This window comes from Gastrolobium bilobum, unplaced genomic scaffold, assembly GCF_033153095.1.
Source record: "Gastrolobium bilobum isolate Gb01-03AN ecotype WA unplaced genomic scaffold, APGP_CSIRO_Gbil_v1 utg52900, whole genome shotgun sequence".
Taxonomy (NCBI): Eukaryota; Viridiplantae; Streptophyta; class Magnoliopsida; order Fabales; family Fabaceae; genus Gastrolobium; species Gastrolobium bilobum.
This window is the reverse complement of record NW_026899670.1, coordinates 33,003-54,229: the sequence shown is the minus strand read 5'-3', so window position 1 is coordinate 54,229 and position 21,227 is coordinate 33,003. Positions and strand designations below refer to the sequence as shown.

Genomic DNA, 21,227 nt, shown 5'->3' with positions numbered 1-21,227 from the left:
ACATTGGAGGCTGAAATGCAGCTGAAGGGAAATTGGCCCTAAGATGGGAAGGCCCATACAAAGTCAAAGTTAAACTCTCAAAAGGAGCTTATGTTCTGGAAACTTCAAAGGGGAAGCAAGTTAAAAGGACTTGGAACGCGGACAAGTTGAATAAATATTTTAGTTAAATTTTTTTCACTCATAAATTGTAATTTTCCAATTCAGAGTTCAATAAATGGAATAATCCGCAGTATTTGAAGACATAATATGTAACATCATGTGAAAATTAGGAACTTATATTAATTACCATTAATAATGTGGAAGCATGACTTGTCATTCGGAATATATGTATATATATATATATATATTTAGTGTGAATTTAATTTAAATTAAGAACAACTTATACTAGGTACAAATATGAGTGAGTTGTATTCAATATAATTCGAAACACTAAGCTTTGAAGGGTAGGATTGATTTAATTCATAACATATTAATAAGACTATCTTAACTAGATTAAAGTTAAGTGTTGGGCTAGGAATTAGTAGACTAGTACATGAGAAAATTAGTGAACCATTTGGGAGAATTGGTTTTGGACCATTTTCCTTAGAAGGGCCACGGCCCAAAACTTTAAGAGGGGACTTAATTCAGCCCAAAATAAATCCCTACACCCTCTAATCATGCGCAAGTAATGGAACCAACAACAAGCTGATTGCTTGTGGCATTAGACAAACTTTAGTCAGCCATGCCTTAGCATGCGCCCAATGGGAAGAAGAAAGTCAGTATACATGTGTTTCCATTGGCAAAAAAAGGACATCAGCCACTTTAAACCTTTTCCTTCTAGGCACATTGGTAGGAGAAAGAAATCTGATCACATGTTTTAAACAATTAAACCCAAATCAGCCTTGTCAAGTTTTATCCAATGAAAACAAAATGGGCAGCATGCATGAAAGCCTATTGGCTGAAAATTTACACCTTTCTTATCCTCACGTGTTCCTTGTTCAATTGATAAGGTCCATACAAGAATTATCACTTTACTCTATTCCTTCTCTCAAGCGCTGAATGTTACTCTTTTCCCTTCCTCAAGCGCTGAATAAGTGGAATTTAAGCTGGATGCTAACCTTGTAATTAGAAACAAAATTGGACCACCCTCACTCCCTCTTGGCCGTGCGTATTTCGTGAGAGAAACTCAAGGAAAAGCCTCAAAGGAAAAACTCTACATTATCCTCATTTCCTCTTCATAGAAGCCGTGAACCCCTTAGACAAAAACACTCACCTCAACTTCCACCCTATCTTCTTGCTGTTCGGCTGAAGGTACACCTCAAGGAGGGGAGGCGCTAATTTTGTGGTCCTCCTTGTTGTCGTTGCTTTATGTGATTGGATGGAGAACTCACTGCATGCTGCTCGAAATCCAGAGTCTTCCCATCGTTTTCTGCTTTTCTTGCGTGCAGCCGAAGACCCTCACTCAAGGAGGCAAAGCAATTTTCTCTCCTTGTTCAACGCAACCTAAATCTGTCCCGATCAAGCTTTGTTTCGTTTCCCTGCATGCCCATGAATCAGCAGTGACTGAGCCCCTTTCCCTTGCATGTAACTGGATTCAGACCTTTGGAATATAGGAGAACGTAGAGGGCTGTCCCTTGGTTCGATTTGGAACCCTGGATGTGTAGTCAAGAAGAGGTAAATTCAAGCGCTAGCCTGCCCCTTTATTCCCTGAATTATGCGTCTGCTGTTTTTAGGCTGATGTAGCTTTCGGTTTTGTTATGTCATTAATTGCGTTACTGTCTTAGGGAGTTAATTTTGCCATTTAATTTACTTGATGCCCAGCCGTGTAACTAACTATGTGTAGTATAGTACCTGTTAACAGTATTAATTAATTGTGGGGAACTTGAAAATACTGCACAAAGGCTGTGGTATCTAGCTTAGAGTGAATTAGAGTAATTGGACATCTTGTCATAGGCCCTTTTTTTTAGCGCACCATAAGCTGTAAGGTGATAAAATGTGAATAAAAAATCCTAAACCCCTTTATTGATAAGAACCGGTTCTGGGAGGGATTGGAAGAATAGGATGTTGGCATTGTTAACTAGTTGATAATACACAGTTGAAGTCAGCAAAATATTAGAAAAATATATATATAATAATAATAATGATGACTCTTATAAATTGGAGACGGTTTCGTTAAACTTAGTCATTGGTCTAGCTTTGCATATGATAAATATATTATAAAGGAGGTATGTTGTGTGCATCATTGGTACCCTTTAAACCTTGTAAACATGGCTATTTAAATTGATAAATGAGTGGCACCTAATTAATGGACAGGACCGAATTGGTTTATTTAAAAGAGCCTTGGAGATTTTGTTTTGCTAGCAATTGTTGGAATAAAAAAATTGAGGCAGTGAGCTAGTAGTTTTGGATGCTTGATAAATCGAATAAAATACAAGAATGGGAAGAATGGAAATGACTATGAAATTATAGGATTAATATGGATTTTCCACCGTTAACGAATTAGGGTATTAACTCTAAGTTAGAAAATTTAATTTAGTCTAGGGACCATGAAAAACCGAATTGTATGTATGGAAACAGATTACAGAATAAGAATTAGAAGCATGAAAATTTGTTGATAAATTATAGGCATAGCGTGAAACCATTTCTGACTTGTCACGCATGTATTTAGGTGCACGTAACTCTTATTGAGTGAGCTGAATTTTGGTGTTGTTGATTATTGCTTGGACATAAGGTATGTGTTAGGTGGTATTACCTGATGTGACTATTAACTAGTGTATGGATTGTGAATTGTTGCTCACATGTGCCTTATGATTATTCTGCCATAATTGATGAATTATTCTGCCTATGGAAATGTTATGACTATTGAAATTACGTTATGAAAAGAAAGTATGGCTTGGCGGTATGATATCCCATATACATGAAATGTATGTTATGACAATGATGATATAAGCATGCACCTTGCATCATACCGCATTTGTTTTCTGTTTGTGTGTGACAGCATAGCATGGCATGCATACTCCGAATTCATGTTAGCCTTGAAAATTTAGAATAGTTATATACAAGATCATGTGACTGAGCACGCATCATATAGGCATCCCTTGATATCAGGGTACTGGGACAGTTGGCGTCAGTCCGCATAGGCCACAGTGGAATTCCCCAAATGATGGTGTCGTGCATGGAATTTCCACTGTGTATGCAAGCGCACGACGGTGCTATGAGCGTGATGAAGGCGTTATATACGCAATATGATATATGATGAAAAGGATATATGATGAAAAGGTTATATGATGAAAAGGATTTCATGTTTGAAGCGACTGTTTATAATTTTGTGCCTAGTTTAATACTGTTGCATTATTGGTTTTGTTGCCACACTACTGGGATTTCTCTCACCCCTTTGGGGCTGCTATTTTTACAAAATGGCAGGAGGACGTAAAAGCTTTTGAGGACTTGGATATTTGCTGTTGGCTTCTACTGTTTTGGGCATGCTGCTATTGATGTGATGTTTTATGGATAACTGTATGAAATTGAGAAGCTTTTATTACTGCGAACTATGATTTTATTATTGCATTACGATTTTATGACCAGCAAGTATTTTGGAAACAGATGTTGAAACGTTTGCGAAAAGTATTTTGACATGTTATCTAAATGCTGAGTTTTGAAAAGTCTTTGTGAGCACTTTGTAAGTTGTCGTACTGGGGCTACGGACCTTCTTTTCTTATAATTTATATGCACATGTAGCCCCAGGTGTCTAGTTTCATTATATATAAATCTTCTATAGAAATTCTGAAATCTCGATTTCTTAAGAATTTTACCAGCCAGGACATTTGTGATATTTTCACTATTTTATCTCTTATTTTGCGAGTCATGTTTCGAGGGGCAAACGAACTTCAAATCATTATTATTTTATATGAACGTGAAGCTCCAGATGTCTAGTTTCCAGATTACAAAGAATACCTTTTTGAATCGTTGAACTGGATTTTATACGAATTTTTAAAGACAACAAGGTCTATCAGGAAATTTATATTTTTAATAAGTTTAAGGAATTTTGCGTACTCTGATTTTTGTAATTAACCAGATCCCCTCTTTAGTTTTAATTGGCAATGTTAAAACAATCTTTTTTTCAGTCTCTAAAATACTATTAAAAAAGAACTCTAATTCCGCTTAGCAAACAACTCTCTTGGAGGCCTACAAGAGAGGGTGTTACATAATAATTGTGCAAAATCTTATTTCCAAGAAGAAATTTGAAGTATTGGAACCATTGCCCATGGGCGCAGATTGTAACATCGAGGCGAACGAATTCGGGCTTACGGGCGGGGTTCTAGCCCGGCCAAGAACGTCGAGGTATTTGAACCTTCTAACCTACGAGCCGAAGGTTCTAGCCCGGCCGAGTACGTCGAGGTATTAGTACCATCTAGCCTACGGGCAGAGGTGTCTAGCCGGGCCAAGTACGTCGAGGTATTAGAACCATCTAGCCTACGGGCAGAGGGTTCCAGCCCGGCTAAGAACGTCGAGGTATTAGTACCATCTAGCCTACGGGCAGAGGTGTCTAGCCCGACCAAGTACGTCGAGGTATTAGAACCATCTAGCCTACGGGCAGAGGGTTCCAGCCCGGCTAAGAACGTCGAGGTATTAGTACCATCTAGCCTACGGGCAGAGGTGTCTAGCTCGACCAAGTACGTCGAGGTATTAGAACCATCTAGCCTACGGGCAGAGGGTTCCAGCCCGGCTAAGAACGTCGAGGTATTAAAACCATCTAGCCTACGGGCGGAGGTGTCTAGCCCTGCCAAATACGTCGAGGTATTAGACCCATCTAGCCTATGGGCAGAGGTGTCTAGCCCGGCCAAGTACGTCGCGGTATTGGAACCATCTAGCCTACGGGCAGAGGTTCCAACCCGGACAAATTGTCGAGGTATTTGATCCCTCTCGCCTACGGGCAGAAGGTTCTAGCCCGGCCGAAAACGTCGAGGTATTGAAACCATCTAGCCTATGGGCAGAAGGTTCTAGCCTGGCCGAAAATGTTGCGATAGTTGGCCAACTTGCCTACGGGAAGTTAGATTTAAACATTCGTGTCGACCTACCAAATTGAGGAGGGACTTAAGGGGACGCCCTTACTTCCCTAACATCCTTAAAGGAGAAGGTTCGTTGAGCGAATACCGGCATGCATAAATTACAAATATTAACAAGGATAAAGGCAAAATTGCCATATAAAACATGTTTGGATAGACAAACAGAGTTCTCAACATTGATTGGAAAGAAAAAAAGAAGTTACAAAATAAATCGGAATCCCAGCTCTTCACCCCGAAGCATCCATCCGCATCATCCCCCTCACCTCTGCCTCAAACTCGGCACCAGCGACCTCCATGGCGGCATCCATTCCGGTCTCCGCATCCCCTTGCGCAACCTCTGCTTGAGCTGTGCTACTTTATGGCAGACTGGAAATTGATGGAGGAGGATAGTAAACCCCGCGGCGAACATAGCCAAAGCAATCAAGCTGATCAAGCCGCAGAGGATATTCCGGGTTAAAATACCTCATCTGGTTTACCCCATTTTTAAAAGCACTAATAGCGACCTTTTGCAGAGCAGACTGGCTAAAGTCATAGGCTTGCTGCAAATTTTGGAGATCTGACTTTAATTTTTCAACCTCGGCGGTAAGACCGGATACACTCGCACTTCTTTCAGCCAACACGTCAGATTGATCTTTAAAAAACTCCAAAATATTATCTTTGTCGGGGGTAACACCAACAGCTTCGGCAATAGACTTCAGCTCAGACTGGGCAATCTCCACAGCAGCTTTTAGTTCAGCAGAGCCGTTTGTTAGCTCTTCGTTGACAAGCACAGCTTTTCCATACCTTACCCGAAGCTCGTCCAGCTCGGTAATGGCCTCGGAATGCTTCTCCAGGAGCAAGGAGTATGGCTTTACCATAGAAGCAGCCTTAAGGGTGTACAACTCTGCCTTCTAGAGTTCCTCCATCTCGGCTCTAGAAATGATCCCAGTTCCGTAGTATGCAGGCAGAGGACGGATGACACCCCGGAATTCGGCTGTGATCCCTGAATCCCATAAAGCACCTCTCCTCAGCCCGGCTGGGAGTACAGGGGGTGCGGGAGAACCCCGGGGAAGAGTAATTTCAGCATGAGTTTCGCCCCCACTAATCAGGGTCCGATGATGCGGAATCCTGCCAGCCTCGGTGTCTTCAGCATCCCCAGTAAGGTCCAAGATGGAGACGTCGGAATTCACTGGAAACGTAGAAGCAGCCCTCACCGGGCTTCCTGTCCGGGGCCTCTTGGTTGGGGGAGCTTGTGGAGCAGAGGTTTGACCTGTAATAGACAAGATGTAGCCCGGACCTGGCCCCTCATCTTCTTAATCGAAATTCATTTCAGAATCTGCAAAGAAAGACAAGTCAAGTTGTAAACAATAACATGAAAATAATACATGTATCCAGATGGGAAGCATAGCATACTGGCAGGTTCTGGAGTAGGCTCTGGGGAAGAATGAGATCTGGCTACCAAGGAAGCTGCGCTCAGATGACCCTGGGAGCCCACATGATCCAGCAAGATCTTGGCATTAGTCTTATCAGCTTGTGCTAGTTTTAATTTGTAGTCAGATGGCTTGCGTCGGTGATGATCTTGTGTCCAGTACAGTGGGAACTTCGGCTCCCCATCATCGCCAATGAACCATGGCCTCTTTCCAACCTCGGCCACTACTTTAAAAAAATAAGCCTTGAACCCCTTAAAAGATTCGCTATATACGGAGAACAGCTTGCGGGAGGGTTTACTAACTCTACCTCGGATGCTACTCCACCCCTTCAGTTCAAGAGGTTTTGAGCCAGTTCGCGAAGTATAAACAGTAAAGAAATGAAGAAAAAAAGGCACGGTACAAGGAAGGGACAACGAGTCATAGAGCTGCTCGAAGGCAACAATATAAGCCCAGCCGTTGGGATGAATCTGGGTTGGTGCGAGCAGCAAGTGGTTTAGAAGTTTCACTTTGAATGAAGAAAAAGGAAATCGAATCCCAATCTTCGTCACCAGATCCCGGTAGAAGAAAAAAGAATGTGGTTCCTCAGGATTTCGGCCGGAGAAAACAGGTTCGTCTTCGGCAGGAACGAAGGTGTTGAAATCAACCGGGTTGCCTAAGGGAAGCCCGGACACTTCTTCGGTTGTCATCTCAGAGGTAAAACTCAGCACTTCTTCCGTAACCCAGGGATGTTGGGCACGAAGATGATCGGTTACTGACGTCGGACCCTTCTCCGCGGTACTAGTCCCGACCTCTGGACCCTGGTTGGAAGAAGCGATATTCGCATTTGATTCTGTAGAATGGGACTCTATAAATACCTAGAACAGTAAAATGGAGGATTAAAAAGCAACAATAGCACGTAGCAAAAGGGATACGTACCCGAGCTAAACAAACTACTATCAAAGGAACTAGAATCATTAGATGTGGAGACAGGAGCAGGGGTTGGTGAACCCGGAACGTGTGAATAGCCACCTAAAACTAGATTGGCCATGAAGTCGTTACCCCTCTCCATAAAATGGGCACCAAGGTATACACAGTTGAAACAAGGCTCAGGGTTGGGAATGCTACGACGGGAGGAGACTCTCACACTCTGGTTTGGAGATTGAAAAGGTGTAATAGGGCGAACCGGGATGGAACTTAATGAAACCCTGGACGGGTTGCCCAAGTTACGGGGCTCAACATCCTGACCCCGGGTGGAGGAACTGGAAACCCTTCTACCTCGAAGACGCATACGAATCGAGGAGCGAGATGAAGAGGCTCTCCCACGGCCACCACCTCGATAGCCGCCTAGCAGAGCAGCCGGCGTTTCTTCCGTGGTCCGAGGTCTACCAAACAACCAGTACCTCGAACCAGGTGTTAGGCTTTGAATGAACCTTTCCTCTTCTTGTGCATGCCGTTCTTCCTCTTCGATGTCAATTTCATCACCACGACCGAAGACGCGGGGGCAAGTAGGCCTCCCTTGAATAGCATAATTTCGTTCCCCCATTTCAGGAACTATTCAGAGAAAGGTGTGTAAGGAGTGAGCCAAGTGCAAATAAGCTCACATAAAATGCAAGACCAATACAGAAGGTGCAATCGCATAGAGAAGCAGGCAAGTAAGTAAGCTTGGAATAAAGAAGGGCATTATAAAACCAGCAGCCATGGCTATGATTAAATGTAAATGGAGAACATGGCAGAAAAGAGAATCAGAGTGAAAGAAAATACCTACGAAGGAAGGTATTGCAGATACTGGTAGATACTGGAGGATGAGGCTCTGGTAGGACGAAACCCTTCGATAGCGAAGAAGAAAATGTTTCAGGAACGATTCGGAACAGCAACAGAAGCAAATGAAAGATAAATGAGGCAAGTGGTGTGAAACGTTGAAATCAAAGGTTTAAACCCGCGAAAGCCAAAAGGAAGGGGTACTACGGTAATTTTGCAGTAGACAAGACAGTTGAGGGACGTTTTGGCAGAGGCATTAAATGCAAAGATGGCGAGAACTTATTCTCTAATTCTAAAAAAAAGAAATTAAAGAAGAGGGGAGGGGGTTAATCAAAGATATTTGATTGGATCTCCAATCTTTGCCCCCTCCCGTGCCAAAAATTAAAATGAAAAAAAGGGGAATATCAATGCGTCCGGGAATAAACGATTGATCTCTATCAAGAGACCCGCTAAAGCCCCGAACCATAGAGTACTTATCACTGGTGCCACAGAGAGATATGTTTTTATATCCCGCATTTCGAATCCTCCTTCTTTTTAGTCTTTATTGTAATTTTAAATGCATAATTACATACAGTAATACGATTTGATGACTATTTCGTTAATAATCGTTTATATTTGTCGGCAGGATTACCAATTCAAATGGAAATGTACTTGACATGTACGATGATTCATTAGATATTTCATTTAACAAAGATAAAGAGGTCTATTTCTGCTTCTGCCCGAGCATTCTCTAAAAATATCTTTCTGTTTTATTTAAGGGGAATTTCCTATTTATTTTTATTTCAAAAAAAATCTTGTCTTATTATCATTTTAATTATTATATATTATAAGAATTTTTTTCATTCTTCTTTCTAAATTCTATTATGATTATTGTATATTCTATATAATATTCTATGTAATAGATAGTAATTAGAAAATCTTCATAAAGTATTCTTTTTATTTAATTATATTACTATTTTTCTATTTCACTATAATTGTGAATTTTATTAATAGAATATTTTTTAATTCAATATCTTTCTTTTTTATATTCTATATTTTAGGATATGAAACTAAAAAGAAAAAATGGCAGGATAATTGATATATATATATATATATCAACGTGGAAAATAAAGAAAAAAATGTGGAAAACAAGACAAAGATTCTTTACAATGACACTGGAAACCAATGGAAAGGGATGTAGCGCAGCTTGGTAGCGCGTTTGTTTTGGGTACAAAATGTCACGGGTTCAAATCCTGTCATCCCTACCCCTAACTATTCGTTATCAGATCGTATGAGCAGTAACAAGGGCTCAGATTCAAATTGGACATACAGACTATATCAATAGATTCCGATATCGGAATCTATTGATTAGTATAGCATATGCATGCAAGCTGTATTGGCGGGGTCGTATCAAATTATTTATGATAATAAAGCGCTCTTAGTTCAGTTCGGTAGAACGCGGGTCTCCAAAACCCGATGTCGTAGGTTCAAATCCTACAGAGCGTGATTCCATTCTTGTCTTGTTAGATTGTGAGAATAGGACACTGAAATCATTGAACAGAAGTCTAAAGTCTTAAATGGACCCCCTGTGGGTTAGAATTTAAAACAAAGAAATAGGAGGTCAATACACAACAGAGATGTTAATTAATCAAAAGTCCAACTGATCACCACGTCGGTATTGTAAATATGCAGTTACAAATAATCCAGCCAAAGTAATAGGAATTAGACCTAATACGATTCCAAATAGAAAAACTTCAATCATTTTAATTTGTTTGAAAGGAAAGGGGGGAGGTAATATTTATCCTTAAATATATCTTTCTTTTTACCATGAATCTAAATGACGAAGAATTGGAAATTGTTGTATATTCTAGAGTTCCTTACTGTTCCATTTCCAATTCATTTCAAAATTTCCAATCAAATAAGTCGTATCTTACTCAGACCGATAAATAGAGCTGAGGTTATAGTTAAAATCGCCAGTAGAAAACCGAAATAACTAGTTATAGTGGACATAAAGAGGCTGAATGAAATATGTTCTTTTTATACATATATTTATAAAGCACTTCCCTAAGTTTCTTAAGTTTCTGTTTTTGATACAAAAATATAGTAAGATAAGAAAAAATACCACTTGAAAAATACAATTGAAAATTTTGGATTCATAAATCAATTATTAAGGAAAGAGGAAAGAAATTCTCGAGTACTTGATCCCCACCACTGATTGTGAAATTTCGTTGCTGTGTCAGAAGAAGGATAGCTATACTGATTCGGTATACTCGAAAGACACCCTTGGTACAAAATTGACGATCTAACAAGGATTCTATTTCAGTAAATTTCTACTTACTGATCTCTCATCTTTTGTGGAATCGATCCACCCTTTGACTGTAAAAAAAAAATGTGGAGCTCAACATGTCTGGAAGCACAGGAGAACGTTCTTTTGCTGATATTATTACCAGTATTCGATACTGGATTATTCATAGCATTACTATACCCTCCCTATTCATTGCGGGTTGGTTATTTGTCAGCACGGGTTTAGCTTACGATGTATTTGGAAGTCCCCGCCCAAATGAGTATTTTACAGAAAGCCGAGAATTCCATCTTTACATCCATCCTGTAAATGATTTCTCTAATCAGGTGATGTATGCGGAGCATGGGTTTTGATCTTTGATGAGACCTGGGTTCCTTTGCCTGCGTAATAGCACCATTGTTGTCACAATACAACTGTATGGGCTAACTAACGCTGGGAACCACCCTAAGTTAAGTGACGAACTTCTTGATCCACACTGCCTCCTTAGCTGCTTCTGAAGCCGCTATATATTCAGCCTCTGTCGTTGAATCTGATGTAGTCTCCTGTTTGGAACTCTTCCAAATCACTGCTCCACCATTTAAGGTGAATACGAACACTGATTGTGATTTGCAATCATCTTTGTCACTTTGGAAGCTGGCATCAGTGAAACCTTTCACTGCTAGCTGATCAATTCCACCATAAATCAGAAACATATCCTTAGTCCTTCTTAAGTACTTGAGGATTGTTTCTACTGCTAGTACTTGCTCGTTATGCTTAAAGCATAAGAGACATCTGGTCTTGTACAGATCATGGCATACATGATGGATCCGATAGTCGAAGCATATGGTATCTCACTCATGCACTCCTTCTCTTATTGTGTCTTAGGACAAATAGCCTTAGAAAGGTGCACACCATGATTGACAGGAAGAAAAACCCTTTTTTTGACCCTTCCATACTAAATCTCCTTAGTATTTTGTCAATGTACGTAGATTGGGATAATCCCAGTAGCCTCTTAGTTCTATCTCTATAGATTTTTATACCCAGTATATAGGCCGTTTTTCCCAAATCTTTCATGGTGAAGCTTTCATAAAGCCACTCCTTAACTGTTTGAAGTATAGGGATGTCATTCCCTATTAGCAGTATGTCATCCACATAAAGCACCAAGAAAATAACATTGCTCCCACTAACCTTCTTGTAAACACAAGACTCATCCTCGTTCTTGATGAAACCGTTACTCCTAACAACCTCATCAAAACGAATGTTCCAACTCCGTGATGCTTGTTTTAGCCCATATATTGACCTTTGAAGTTTGCATACCATATGCTCCTGGCCTTTGCATTCAAAACCTTCAGGTTGTGTCATATACACCTTCTCCTTCAAGAACCCATTCAAGAAGGCAGTCTTGGCATCCATTTGGCAAATTTCACAATTATTATATGTTGCTATAGCTACCATGATTCGAATAGATTTGACCATGATAATAGGTGAGAAAGTCTCGTCATAGTCAACTCCTTGTCTTTGACGATATCCTTTCACTACCAACCTAGCTTTATAGGTTTGAACATTGCCATCTGCATCAGTCTTTTTCTTAAAAATTCATTTACATCCAATAGGAACCATTCCTTCTGGATGTGGAACCAAGGTCCATACCTGGTTTTGATGCATTGAGTCTATTTCAGACCTCATGGCTTCAAGCCATTTGGAGGAGTCAACATCCTTGACTGCCTCCTCATAGTTACAAGGTTCATCATCCTCAACAGTTTGCTGATTTTCAATCACATAACCGTACCTTCCAAGTGATTGAATAACCCTAGTAGACCTACGAAGTTGTGTGTTTACTTCTCTATTGGAGAACGTCGCCTGCGGAGCAGACTCGGGTTACTTAATCTGTTCTTGTGGTCTTTGAACTTCTTCAAGTTCAATTTTACTCCCACTAGTTCCTTGAGAAGGATGATCCTTTTTTAAGAACTCAGCGTTCTTGGACACAAATACTTTGTGATCATCAAGTGAGTAAAAGTAGTATCCCTTAGTGCCTTTGGGATACCCCACAAATAGACATTCAGTACTCTTAACACTAAGCTTGTCTAATGTCAACGCTTTGACATATGCCGGAGATCCCCAAACCTTGAGGTAGCTCAAGCTTGGTCTCCTACCAGTCCATATCTCATATGGAGTGGTCTAAACAGATTCGAAGATACCCTATTCATAAGGTATGCTATAGTGCTTAAGGCATACCCCAAAAATGATTTTGGGAGTTCTGTCTTACTCATCATGGACCTAACCGTATCCAATAAGGTTCGGTTCCTCCTTTCGGATACACCATTTTGTGTGGCGTGTAAGGCGCAGTAAGCTATGAGAGAATCCCATTCTCCTTTAGATAATCTTGAAACTCGTTGCTCAGATATTCGCCACCACGATCTGATCGTAATGTCTTAATCATCTTGCATCGTTGTTTCTCTACTTCACTCCTATACTCCTTGAACTTTTCAAAGGCCTCAGATTTATGTCTCATCAGGTATACATACCCAAATCTTGACCTATCATCAGTAAAGGTAATAAAGTAGGAATATCCAACTCTAGCCTCGACAGACATTGGACTACATACATCAGAGTGAATGAGTCCTAATAACTCACTAGCCCTATGACTTTCAAGCCTTTTGGGCTTGGTCTGAGTCATTTTCCCAGCTAGACAAGACTCACAAGGTCTATAGGATTCTAAATCCATGGAATCTAGGTATCCATTTGCATATAGCCTAGACAGTCTTGTTTCATTTATGTGTCTTAGTCTACAATGCCAAAGATAAGATTGATTATCTATCCTGGGTCATTTCACATTCACATTGAGGACTTTATTTTCCATTTTTAGAACATATAAGCCATTTACCAAAGAAGTAGTAATAAAAATAATATCATTCAAAATGATAGAAAATTCACCACTCTTAATAGTAAATATAAAACCATCCCGTTCTAAACAAGAAATAGAAATAATGTTTCCAGAAATTTTAGGAACATAAAGACAATTCTTCTAATGCAACATAGGGCCCGTACAAAACAAGGTCAACATCTTCAATAACCAATGCAGCAACTTTTGCTCCATTCCCAACTCGAAGATCCACCTCGTTCTAGTCAAGCTTCCTCGGATTCCTTAGCACCTGCAACATATTATAGATGTTAGAACCACAACCGATATCCAATACCAATGAAGCCGGGTTAGCACAAGAAAAATTAACCTCAATCATATAAATATCTGAGGTAGAAGCATCACCGTGCTTCTTTTCCATCACACCCATGATGTAGTCAGGACAGTTCCTCTTCCAATGGCCTTTCTTGCCACATTGGAAGCATTCAACGTCATTTTTGTCCTTGCCCTTACCCTTGGCCTTTCCCTTCTTCTTATTGGACTTTCCTTTGGGCTTAAGAGGATTGGGCTTCACAAGCTTTTTCCTTTTACCCTTATCCTTGGTCTTGGAAAACCCACCAATAAGAAGAACTTGTGTTTTATCCTTTTTTATAGTCACCTCAGTAGTAGTTAACATGCTTAACAACTTAGGCAGTGTAGCATTCATCGAATGCATGTTATAGTTCATAATGAACCCACTGAAAGAAGGAGGAAGAGATGATAGAACCAAGACATTAATTAATTCTGCATCCATTATGAAGCCTAGACCCTCTAGCTTCTCAATGAGCGTTATCATCTTTAGGACAGTCCCTCTTCCATAGGCGCAACAGGTAAAGCAGCAACGTTATGGCCCGCAGAACAATTCTGATGTTCCGATACTAGTCCATGAAATTAGAACCGGTCAATTTGTTCGTTTTGAGAATAGTACGCAGAGACAAATGATCCGACATATTAAGCTAAAAAGGATGTAAAGTTTAATATTATTATAAATTATACCATATTATTAAAAACTTCAAATAAATGGCCCTCCCACTGTTTTATCTAAGTCAATGACCCTTATCCTTATTGACGTAGGGCTATTCTTCTTAAGAATTTCCGTAGTGGGTTAAGAGAACGACTGTTTCCTTTAATCCCCGTTTGAGACCGCAAGATCAAATTAAGCGATCGGTTGATCATTATCAACAGTATCTCATACCTTCTCTTAACATCAGGTTGACAACTCCTTGTCACTTAGTGGTGCATCTCATGCAATCAACCTGGCACTATTGCCCCAAGTACATAAGCTCGGCTGAGCCTGCAACTTACGCACCCGATCAAGCACAAACCACCATCCTAAGTGTCTCTACACTTCAAGCACTCATCTTACCCAACGAAACAGTGGGTCCCAACTGAGTTGTAGAGCACCACCACGTCGAAGGGATTCAATTTGTATCGACAGTGGGAGCCAATCATGCACTTAATAATTGTTTCTTTTAAGGGTTCTTTTATTTTTACAAGGGATTTATGAAGTCTCATCAAACACGCATATTATACTATCATGCTAGTCGTTGCCCTATGTCATATATCTACAATATACTATACTAGTCGCTTTAGGACATGCACAATAGAAACATACATACGCGATTTTATGACATGCATACTAGTCGCTTTGACATAAACACATATATTCATAGGCATAATAAATCATATTTATTTTGGGATAGTCATGGTACTCATGCCATCTTCTCCCATCATGCTCCTTAAGCCGTGGCTCCTCCATGGACTCCTCCATGCCTAAAACGCCACTAGCCTAATTTCTAATTACATATTAATTCAAGAAACATCAAGTTACATTTGGGGGGAGTAAGGTGAGAAAAGAATTTACACAAGAGTAAAAGAAAGACAAGGCATACAAGCCTTTTTTACCAAAATTAAATTACAACGATTAAAATTTAATTTTGGGCACCATGACCATCCCCTTCCTTTATTTGCACCTAAAAAGTTAGTAACCAAACAAGCGCAAAAATATACAAAATATGTTCTATGCTTTTACATGGACATATTAACTTTTAACATATCAAAAATTCAAAATTTTATGCAAAGATCATATTTTTACAGAATAAAAAATTAAAGATTCAATCTTTATTCGATCAAAATATCAAAGATCATATCTTTAACCAACAAAATGCAAAGTTCACATTTTTAACCGATTAAAACGTCAAAGATCAAATCTTTAACCAACCAAAACATAAAGCTCACATTTTTAACTGATTAAAATATCAAAGATCAAATATTTAATGAACCAAAATGTAAAAATCGCATTTTAACCGAACAAAAGTACCCTAACTTGTCGATAGTAAAGCAACAAGGATCTAATACCACTTAAAAGTAGCCTTTTGTAGGCCATGAATATAAAAGAAGGAAAACTTAAATTTTTGTGCGGAATAAGCAACCTTTGCCCACCCTCAATCATGTTCAACCCATGAATCATGCAATAGATGTAATGTCCCACATCGGTTGGAGAGGGGAACGAAGCATGCCTTATAAGGGTGTGGATACATCTTCTAGTGTGAGGCCTTTTGTGGGGTGTCCCAAGAAACAAAACCGTGAGCCCGAGGGAAAAGCGGACAATATCATGCTACAGGGTTTGGGGCTGTTACATTTGGTATCAGAGTCTGGCCCTGATTTGTGTGTTGGCTAAGGTTTCAGTGGAGAAAATTAGAGAAGAAGAAGAGATACGAAACTAAGGAAGACTAGGGGCTATATATAGATGTGGCGACTCATTAACCTAAGACTAGATCAAATCAATGCCCTCATCAAATCTTAATCTTATTGGGTAATATCCTTAATTTTATTCAATCAATCCAATTGATTGGTTTACCCAATTTCAGCCAATTAATTTAATTAATTGGTTTTTCAAATTTCAGCCAATTAATTTAATTAATTGGTTTCCTTAATTTTGGTCAATAAATCCAATTGATTTGTTTCCCTAATTTCAGCCAATTAATTTAATTAATTGTTTTCTGTAACGGCCCGTTACGTACCGGTAATGTTATCATTGCATATGGTATTAAGCGCAGTTACAATCACAGTGATTGGGTTAATTAAATTACGGGTAAACTTTTTTCCTTTATTACATCATTAACTTTAAACAATAACCATTTCCGTAACTAATTAAAACAATGCCATAATTGTCTACAAAAAAAAAAAACAATGCCCTAATTGTAAATGCAAAACTCGCGGAAGCATAAAACATACTAATTATGATCTCTAAGCAATACCATTTATTTTAGATTTCAGAAAACATATTTTCAAAACTTTACACAGTGGTAATTGATAACCATTTTTGGGTAATCGATTACCAAAGGCTCCAGAATGAGACACTAGCCAATTTTGGGCTCCCCTGTTTTGGTAATCGATTACCAATCTTTTGGTAATCGATTACTGATGAAAAGTAATCGATTACTTATAAAATAGTGGCTCAATTTTGCGTCCCCTGTTTCAGGTAATCGATTACCAAAGAAAAGTAACCGATTACCTTTCTGTAAAAATGACAGATGACAGCTTAAAAATCACAAAAAGGGTGATGTAATCCACTCCTAACACTTCACTACCCAAGATACAACTTACACAAGATCTAATGTAGGCTCTAGGCCCTTCCATCATGCATATTTATTAATCAACGCATCATGTACAATATTTCACAATTCCATTGCCATTTAAACCTTAAATGGCCTATTTTACATCATAAGTCTTCCAATTCCTCAAAATACAACATATATGGTCATGGACAAGTCCCATGCTCACCAAAATACCAATATAATCAAAAGGCATAAATGTACATCAACTACATAGACTTAGAGTCTAGTCATGAACACCACAAAAGCATGGAAATCTCAACATGCAATATGTTCATGATCTAAGTCCAATATGCTAAATGTCATATTATGTGCATCAAATAAACTCCTCCAAAATGCCATTCTATCCATATGCACATCATGATCTAACTCATCCACTTAGCGGACCTCTTGCCCGAAGCTCCTCCATGCTCGCTATAGCCTGAAATGACGTCCCCAAACGTGGGGTGAGATATACAAATATATCTCAGCAAACTAAGGATACTAGATGATCACTCCATCCCATGTGGCTCACTCAATGTGCAACAATAACATCAAGTAAAATGCATAACATACAAAATCACCAAACAACTGGGCACAAATCCAAGAACATCCACATAATGATTCCGTTCAAGGACCCCATCATATAACTCTCGGGAAGCTTCCTGGTGCCTCTCCCATGGATGAGACGACCCTATGGCAAAACCCAACTGGAACTCCTCATGAGCCCTATCCAGCGGAAGTCCCACGTTTGGATCATCCTGGTACCTCTCCCAGAGTCGGCCCCACGGCAAAACTCGACCGGAATCTCCAAAGGATATCTCCAGCGGAAGTCCAAACCACACACATCTACTGGCCAGAGATCACAGATTATCACACACAACATGCTCCAAGCATGTCACACAATGAAGCAATATTGCATGAACATACATATTCACACAATGTCAAAAGCACAAAATCCAACCACAACCTTCCACTTGGTGTGGTGGAGCACACAAGGGATTAAATCCTAGTTCCAAAGGTTTACCTCAACTCCGAAGCCAATGCTCCTCACGTAAGCTTCAAGCTTAGTCCACTTCTATTGCTTCCGTGAGTGACAACCTATATTGATCAAATAATCGTGATCATCAGACTTGCATAAAATCAATCAATTTCATAATAATTATGACCAACAGAATCACTTAGGTCCAAAGACCATCTCACAATTAATCAACTACTTCCATCACTTTACTCATCAAACTTACTCACCAACCCACTAATCATGCACTAAAACCTCAACCATGGATTAAACCATAATTTCACATCAATTTTTCCTTAAATTCCCTCTATGGTCCGAATTCTTCAAGGATCATACACCTTGCTTTCAATTCAATTTAACACTCATACAGATCTTTAATCATACAATTAACTCATACCAATGATCCACAACTCAACTTACACACTCCTACAACATGGAAATTTCATGAATTCTTGCATCACACTCAAAAATTTTCTAAGTTATAAATTTACAAATCACCATAAGTTTTATTGCATAAATCATCATCATTTATCATTCTAAGCCTTTAATTCCAAAGGAGACATACCATTTAATGCTCCTAACTACCATAACTCAACTTACAACTTCAAAACCCTCACCCAATTTGTGATCTCATTGAAAACAAAATGAGAATGTTAAATCTTACCACCAATAGTCTCCAACGATCCAAGGGAGTGATCTCCAACCAATGGTTCAACACAAAAATCATCCATTTGTCTATTTGTCACTTAAGTCACTTAAAGTGGTTCCACATGTCTTTTAACATTCTTAAGTCATCCATTTTAACCCACAAATTCATATCCTACGTATTTTCCTCATTCACGTCATATTTTTACTTCCTAAAAATACTGATAATATTTTCACGTTTATCGGTACAATTATACCGCAGTATTTTACACCGAAAAAATCACTATTCATCAAATTTTCCGAAACTTGCCTAGCCACTCGATTTTTCATTCTAAATCTATTTTCGACATTATTTTTATCGTTTAAGACCTTCTACTCAATTTTTCATGCCTAGGGTTACGTGTTTGGTAAATTAGCATTTTGCCATTTTTTCATATTTTGACTCTAATTTTTGGATTTTCACTAATCCTACCCCTTTAACCAACATTATCACATATAATCATGCATTCAGAAATATGAGGTGTTATATTCACCCCTCCTTTTAGAAATTTTGTTCGCAAAATTAAATCATACCTGTCCGCTAACTCAGGATTCAGCCGAAGAATCTCATCCTCCCGTTCCCAAGTAGCCTCCTCAAGTGTGTGTCCTTCCCACTGCGGTCCAGTATTTTAATGGGACCAATGGGAGTTTTCAAGTTTTCCCGGATTTCAATATCATCTGGTGTCACCACATGTGATTCATCCAGAATATAACGTCTCAACTGCGACACATGAAAGACATCGTGTAGATTGGACAACTGTGGGGGCAAGACAAACTGATAGACAACCAATCCTACTCTTTTCATAATTTGATATGGCCCAATGAACCGAGGACTTAGCTTCCTCACACCCAAAGCACGGCCAAAACCCATGACCGGAGATAACCGCACAAATACATGGTCACCTTCTTCGAATTCAAGCGGTCTATGCTTATTATCATAAAAGCTTTTCTGCCGATTCTGTGTCTGTTTAAGTTTTTCTCTTATCATTTCAATTTGCAACGTGGTCTCCTGCACAAAATCCGGACCAAACCTTTCTTTATCACCTACCTCAGTCCAACAAGTAGGAGTACGACATCTCCGCCCATACAAAGCCTTATACGGTGCAATGCCCATACAGGAGTGGAAACTGTTATTATATAAAAATTCCACCAATGGAAAATACCGATCCCAAACAGTACCCTGCTCCAATGTGCAGGCTCTCAGCATATCCTCAAGTGTATGTATGGTCCTCTCAGTCTGACCATCAGTCTGCGGGTGGTACGCAGTGCTCAGCCTGAGCTGAGTGCCAAAAGCCTGTTGTAAAGCTCCCCAAAAACGTGAAGTAAACTTCGGATCCCGATCGCTTACAATACTAACCGGAATCCCATGGAGCCTTACAATCTCATTAACATATAGCTTTCCTAATATCTCCGTAGTGAAATCCACTCGCACTGGCAGAAAATGTGCAGACTTCGTAAGTTTATCCACAATAACCCAAATTGAATCGTAACCAGCTAGAGTCCGAGGTAACCCCACAACAAAATCTATGGAGATGCTCTCCCATTTTCATTCTGGTATATCTAGTGGCTGAAGTAAACCAGCAGGTTTCTGATGTTCTATCTTCACTTTCTGACAAACCAAGCACCTCAATACATACTCAGCAACATCCTTTTTCATCCCAGGCCACCAGAACTTCTCTTTCAAATCTTGATACATTTTAGTGGCACTTGGGTGGATAGCATACTGACCCTTGTGGGCCTCAACCATAACCTCATCTGCTAACTCCTTGGGCATGACAATCCTGCACTGATACAACAGTAACCCTTGTTCATTAAAAGACATGCCACTCTGACCTTTCAAATATTTAGCACTATCATTCTTTATCTGAGTTTCTTTAAATTTCGTATGCAACTCATTTTCAATCCATAACAACTCAATATCACACGTCCTACCTTCAAAGAAATTCGTTATTTTCAAATCCTGGATTTGCTCAATCACTTCATTATCCCACATCATCAGCTTGGACACACTGACAGACTTCGTACTCAAGGCATCTGCTACCACATTAGCTTTACCCGGATGGTATTTCAGCTCAAAATCATAATCCTTTAAGAATTCCACCCATCTCCACTGTCTCATGTTCAGTTATTTCTGATCAAACAAATATTTCAAGCTTTTGTGATCACTGAACACAACAAATTGAATCCCATACAGAAAATGCCTCCAGATTTTCAAGGCAAATACAATTGCAGCTAGCTCCAAATCGTGTGTCGGATAATTTTCCTCATGGGGCTTTAACTGCCTAGCCGCATAGGCAACCACCTTCCGTTCTTGCATCAAAACACTCCCCAACCCTTTCTTGGAAGCATAACAATACATTTCGAACTTATCTTTCGGATCGGAAAGAGTCAACACAGGAGCAGTAATCAATTTCTCCTTTAGAGTCAGAAAGCACTCCTCACATTCCTCGGTCCATACAAAAGGAGTATCCTTTATTTAGAGTGGATTTAACTAAGCTATGAAAATTATGTTAATTATAAATTATGGGTGAATAGGTGATTTAGTAATGGAAGCTCTAAGTTAAGAAGATATGATTAAT

General features: G+C 39.4%; 1 long non-coding RNA gene and 2 other non-coding genes across 3 annotated transcripts; all 3 read left to right on the top strand.

The window, feature by feature from the left end:
* Positions 1 to 971: 971 nt before the first annotated feature.
* LOC133292506 (uncharacterized) lies at positions 972 to 3,679 on the top strand. The gene is made up of 3 exons (XR_009748925.1): positions 972 to 1,653; positions 2,648 to 2,710; positions 3,403 to 3,679. It is a non-coding gene; the product is annotated as an uncharacterized LOC133292506 (long non-coding RNA).
* A 5,682-nt stretch (positions 3,680 to 9,361) lies between these two features.
* On the top strand, positions 9,362 to 9,435 carry TRNAP-UGG (transfer RNA proline (anticodon UGG)). The gene has a single exon. It is a non-coding gene; the product is annotated as a tRNA-Pro (tRNA).
* A 167-nt stretch (positions 9,436 to 9,602) lies between these two features.
* Positions 9,603 to 9,676, top strand: TRNAW-CCA (transfer RNA tryptophan (anticodon CCA)). The gene has a single exon. It is a non-coding gene; the product is annotated as a tRNA-Trp (tRNA).
* Positions 9,677 to 21,227: the final 11,551 nt, after the last annotated feature.